We start from the raw sequence: 5,759 nt of genomic DNA on the forward strand, positions 1-5,759 counted from the left end.
AAACGAACAGAAATTAATTAAAAAAACTGTTTCCAAAAAATAAGTTTTTTCAAAGAAAAGTAAAGAACTCCATTAAACCAAAAATGAGCAAAATTACAATCAAATAATCTACCAAGAGTGAAACTACCACAAATCAGCTTCGATAAATAAATGAAACCCAAAACGAACAGAAATTACAATAAATAACCGAGTCAAACTCAAAACGAGCAGAAATTAACATAAGTTGGGCTCAAAACCCCTATGCCTTCACAAGGGCAGAACATAATTTGTACTTTACTGACAAAAATACAAATGAATATGTATTGTCAGTTTAATATACATATACTGATATTTAGTCATCAAAATGTTAATATTGTTTGATTTATTAAAGTTATAAAAGTAAAAACATTTATATTTTTTCAGTAAAGTGAAAATTATGTTCTGGCCTTGGGAAGGCCAGAACTTTGAGCCCAACTTATGGATTTTGAGCCCAACTTATGTTAATTTCTGCTCGTTTTGAGTTTGACTCAGTTATTTATTGTTATTTTTGTTCGTTTTGGGTTTCATTTATTTATCGATGCTGATTTGCGGTAGTTTCATGCTTGGTAGATTATCTAGAGCTAGTATAGAAATATATCTATAGAAATGAATTACATTTTTTTTGCGCAGTTAGCAGAGCACACTGAAGTTGAAGTAGCCTTAAATTTTGACTTGAAACGTTATAGCTTGACCACTTCTTTCAGAAAAGAATTTTGGAGGGTTATTCCGTGTTGATAAGAAAAGAGGGTAAAGGTGCAGTTTAGTTCCTCCTGTAGTGTAGGGCGCAGGAGCCCTATGGTGAAGATGCAGGTTTGTTCTCCCTTATAAAACAACTTATTTCAGCAGATACAAAGAAGAAGCCCATTTGCGGCATTCTGTGGGACCCCAAGGTCCAATACTAGTATCTGATCCCGCGAGTGGCAGTTTACGCTCGTCAAGTTCTGGCTGTGCCGGCCACATGTGCCCCAGCTAAACGGCTTTTTAGCCGTTTAGCTGACTACCAGACAGGACTGGTAGTGACTGCAAAAAGATCAATGGCTCCAGGCAGAGTGAACAAACTCACTTTTGTTACATCAATTGTAACTGAAGTGATGTAACCGCTGATTTAAAATTGTTGGTGTTGTTAAGCCATGGTATCTGACTTGTATACAGCGTTTCTTTGATGTTGTTATTTGTTGTTTTTTTTTTCACTTCCTTTTCGTATGTATTTGATGAATATGAGATGTTTGAACTTCAAACTTTGAAAGTTATACACATATTAGACCAAATCATTAACAAGAAGGAAATAACTAAACACGGGATTTTATAGGAACAATGCGATGTTAAACATAAACATAACATAGGTTTCCCTGGGTCTAGTGGCTAAAAATGAAAATTCTACTTAGTCTGATCGACGGTGAACATAAACACTTTCCGCACGGCCCAACAAATTCCTGTTTTGTCATATTTTTCTTGTATATTTTTAGCCAACCATTTAAAACTCCCTACTAAAATTGAGGTTGAACGTGCTTTGTGATGTGGAATTTTTATTATTATTTTTAATCAGAAAAGTCAGCGCACCGTCGGGCGAAAAACGACGGCACGCCGCCAAAAAAATTTCGGGGCGCCTGGCGACGCGCCGCCGCCGATACTGAATCACGCATTCGCCGCTGTCTTTTCGGCGTGGCGTGGCTTCGGGGACTAATGGAAATTCCTTACCAGGCCCAAATTTGCTCTTAAAATTCGCTCAAGATTTTAGGTCAACTCATAAAAAAGCTTTCCATGTTTTTGAAAAGTCTGAATTCTGGTGGAGAGAAGGGGTGAGGTGGGAAATTACGAATAGCTTTCGCTTCGTAGCAGGGTCAGAACTACCCTTAGCCAAGAACGTCATGGGTCTAGGGTCTAAGGCAGTTAAGAGATAGCTCAAAGCTTGTATTTTATAACACTTGGTAGTTGTTTCTAATTTGACCACAAAATTCTTATTGACTTATTGTCTTCTTTTAGAAAAAAAAAATAATTGCATAAAATCGAAGAATATTAATTTTACTATCAGTCTTATGAAACTTCAAGTAAGATCAATTTTGAACTGGTCAAACTTTAATGATGAAACTTTGTTTTTTAATAGTTTATGTTTATTTTGGGTTTTAAGAACATACACAATAGACCTAAAATTACACAAAAGATTTTTGTTTCGAGGCAGTGAAACTGAAAAAGTGACAGGAGGTTTTTTTGGATCGAACATTGTACATACATTAATCTACATTCATATCAAATTAAGCTTTTCCTACACAAATCTGGAATTGTCAAACAACGAGCACAGGGATATGTTGCCCTCGGTGTCTTTGGGAAGTTAAAGATAAAAAATACTATTGTTTTTTAAAAACTTTTCTAAATAAGAAATATTTTCTTAATTTTAATCACATTCTAACTTGTCACATTGTCACATGTGTTTCTATTATTCATTGAATACTTCTTCCAAAAACACAGTAACGATATTCAATAAAATTTGCTCGTGAAATTCACTTATATGTTTAATTTGAATATCACAAAAAATTAAGTAGCCATTATAGTTATCAATTTTTAAGGGGGTGGCACCACGCCCTTTCTCCTGATGGCCAGCATCTTATAATGTAAAAGGCATGAAAAAATACCAAACCGTTTATTTTTAAATTGTGCTCCCCTACCCCGTAACAAAATCTTGTGCTCTGTCATGCCTGCAACATAGGCACATTTTTATAAGCCCAAATATTCGAATGATTACCGTGGCCTAATACCCATCTTATCCCGTTTCTAAGCACCAACATATGTTGTAGATCCATATCTTAAAGTTTAGCTTGCATAGTTCCACGGCTTTCTGACCTATAAAAAAGCCTAACTTTTCCACTTACCAATAGTTACAAACTTTTAAAAGGAAAATCATGCGATAATGCCCCTCTTGCGTGAAAAAGGGACAGAGAAAGGGAATGGAAGTTAAAGAGAGAGAGCAGGAGATAGAGAAGTGTATTCTTTTCAAATATCAAAAAATAAAGACAAACAATCTGCTTTTGGCTTTACAATTGTAGTTTAGAGCTATTTTTATCTTCACATGTGTTCCTCTCTTATTGATTGATGGCATTAACCTTTGTGCTCTGTAAATAAAGCAATACATGATTTCTTAAATAAACTTACACTCAGGTCAGACTGTTCATTAGTTAATCATCCTATTACGCAGAATTTTCAAACTACTACTTCTTCCATCAATGAAACTGCTTCCATTTAAATTGAGGGGCAAGTTATACTTATTCTAGGAAACCCTTACAGCAATAATAGCAAGATACTGGTTCCTAGGAGACTTTCCTGACAAGTTTTCTCCGAGGAACAGTCCGCGCATTGCAAGACGTCAGGTCGATAATTTTACGTACGGCAACTAACACATCAGTCTCCTTGTTCATTTTACCCTAAATATTAAGAAGGAAAATTAAGAAAAATACGTGATGTGTATTAAACAAACGTATTTAGGAATGGGCAATACGCACCCCTGTCTATGACTACATGGGATGACAATTCCGCAAAATATTAGAAACCAAAAGCAGAAAGTTGCTCCAGTACCTTTTAACTGGGAGGGAGGAGTTGTATCGCAGGCTGTTCTGCAAAAAGGGTAGTAATGTTCAGGGCCGTCACGTATGGGGGGGAGGGGGGACAACCCCCAATGTTTTTCGTCACTCAGTAAAAAAAAGTCGGTAAAATCGTAAACGTCATCTACAGGAATTTTGAACTTGGTCGGTAAACGCAGCAGTTTTACCGACTCCTGCCATGATTTTACGGATGGTGCCACAGTTTTCCATGTGGGTAAATAAACAGCTTTAAAATAGCGACATGATAAACAAATAAGTAGAACAACAGAGAAATTTTTATACAAGACAGTGGAACGCAACTTTAAATGAATATTTCGACCCTATATCCAAGGGCCGTCCTCAGCAAAACAGACGAAGAGAATAAAAACACTATAAAAGAAACTTACATTAAAATTCAATCATTAAAACTGTTTATAAAAATGTTTTAAAACAGCCCTAATATCATTACTTCAAGGAAGTTCAAACAGGACTGGTACTCCAAACGAAATGGACAGAGAAAAAGTCATTCAGATGGAATAGAAATACTTACAGACAAGCTTTTAAAGCTAATCTCGCCTTCTTGGCAGCCAGCCTAGAAGGTCTATTCGTAATAGGTTGAGTGGAGTTATTTACTGGTTTTTTAGTATAATTAGTCAAATCATTTTTAATTAAATTTGTGTATAGAGCATTAAGCGAATATTCCCCCAAATCTCTATTTAAAGAAATATTACTATTTATTTTGATTTTAATTTCAATTGCCTCTCGAACAACCTGTTTTATGCCTAAATCATTGCTAATAAGGCAAGCTTCTTCAAAAAGCATTTTATGACTAGGGTTATCATATATGTGACCGCTTAAAGCCGAATCGAGGGAAATATTTGTACTATTAGAATTTAAAGCTTTAGTTATGTCATCTTTGTGTTGTTGCAGGCGTTTCTCTAAATTTTGATGGGTTCTACCTACATAAAAATGGCCACAGTCACATGGTATTTGATAAACCCCTCTCTGGCGAGTAACTGGGGTTATATCTTTACCAGAATTTAAGAAATTCATGATTTTAAAATAATTTGTAAATACTACATAAAAATTATTTTGTGTGCAATTTTTTTTTTTTAACTTGTAGTTACTTTTGGAATATATAGAAGGTAATTTTCATTTTAAGGCTTGGCGGGAGCTACACATTGTAAAAAAACCTTGACTTTACAGGGGTGTCTTGCCAGCTTTTGGCTAGGAGCGCTATCATAAAAGACGATAGAATAAACATTTTCAAAAAATATGTGTCTAGCAAAATTTAATTCATATGTGATGTAAGATTCAGAGCAATTATTTAGGGTACGGTCAACAAGAGATGTAACAACACCTCTTTTAACTTGTGGGGGGTGATTGGATTTAAAATGTATGTATCTGTTATTTTGTGTGGGTTTTCTGTTAATTGTAAAATCCAGTTTATCAATGTCACGAATAATTAAAACATCCAGAAACGGTAATTTATTTGCATTTTCAATTTCTAAGGTAAATTGTAAATTTCGGTCATATGTATTAAGGTGATCCAAAAATTGTAAATTTCGGTCATATGTATTAAGGTGATCTAGAAAGCCCCTAAGTTCATTTTCCCCATAATTCCAGAGTGATATTACATCATCCATATAACGCCCCCAATATACATCTTGTAAAAAATATGAATTTAAGGCCCAATTTTCAAGGTGTTCTACATAAATGTTAGCTAATAACCCGGAAAGCGGCGCACCCATAGGGAGACCATTTTTTTGTTGATAAAAATAATTACGGAACTGAAAATACATTGAATACTTATTACAAATTTTGACTAGGGACATTAAAACCTCACAATCTATTCCTGTTGTTGAATCTTCAATTAAATGATAGTTTTCTTCTATTTTATTTTTTAATAACTGCTCAGATATTGTTACATCAATATTTGTGTACATAGAAACTATGTCAAAACTACTAACTATTGTATTTTCTGAAATGCTTGCACTTTTAAGTTTTTCTACTAAATCTACCGAATTACATATGTAGGATTTTTGGGAATAAAGTAAAGGTTTGAAGGCTGTACATAACCACTTTCCAATATTGGAAGCAGGGGCTTTCGTACATGCTACAATTGGCCTTAAGGGAATACCAGTAGTATGTTACCTTATACTTTGCGTC

The sequence above is a fragment of the Artemia sp. Qi Xiang Cuo genome, chromosome 2 (genome assembly GCF_049724085.1).
Source record: "Artemia sp. Qi Xiang Cuo chromosome 2, ASM4972408v1, whole genome shotgun sequence".
Classification (NCBI taxonomy): domain Eukaryota; kingdom Metazoa; phylum Arthropoda; class Branchiopoda; order Anostraca; family Artemiidae; genus Artemia; species Artemia sp. Qi Xiang Cuo.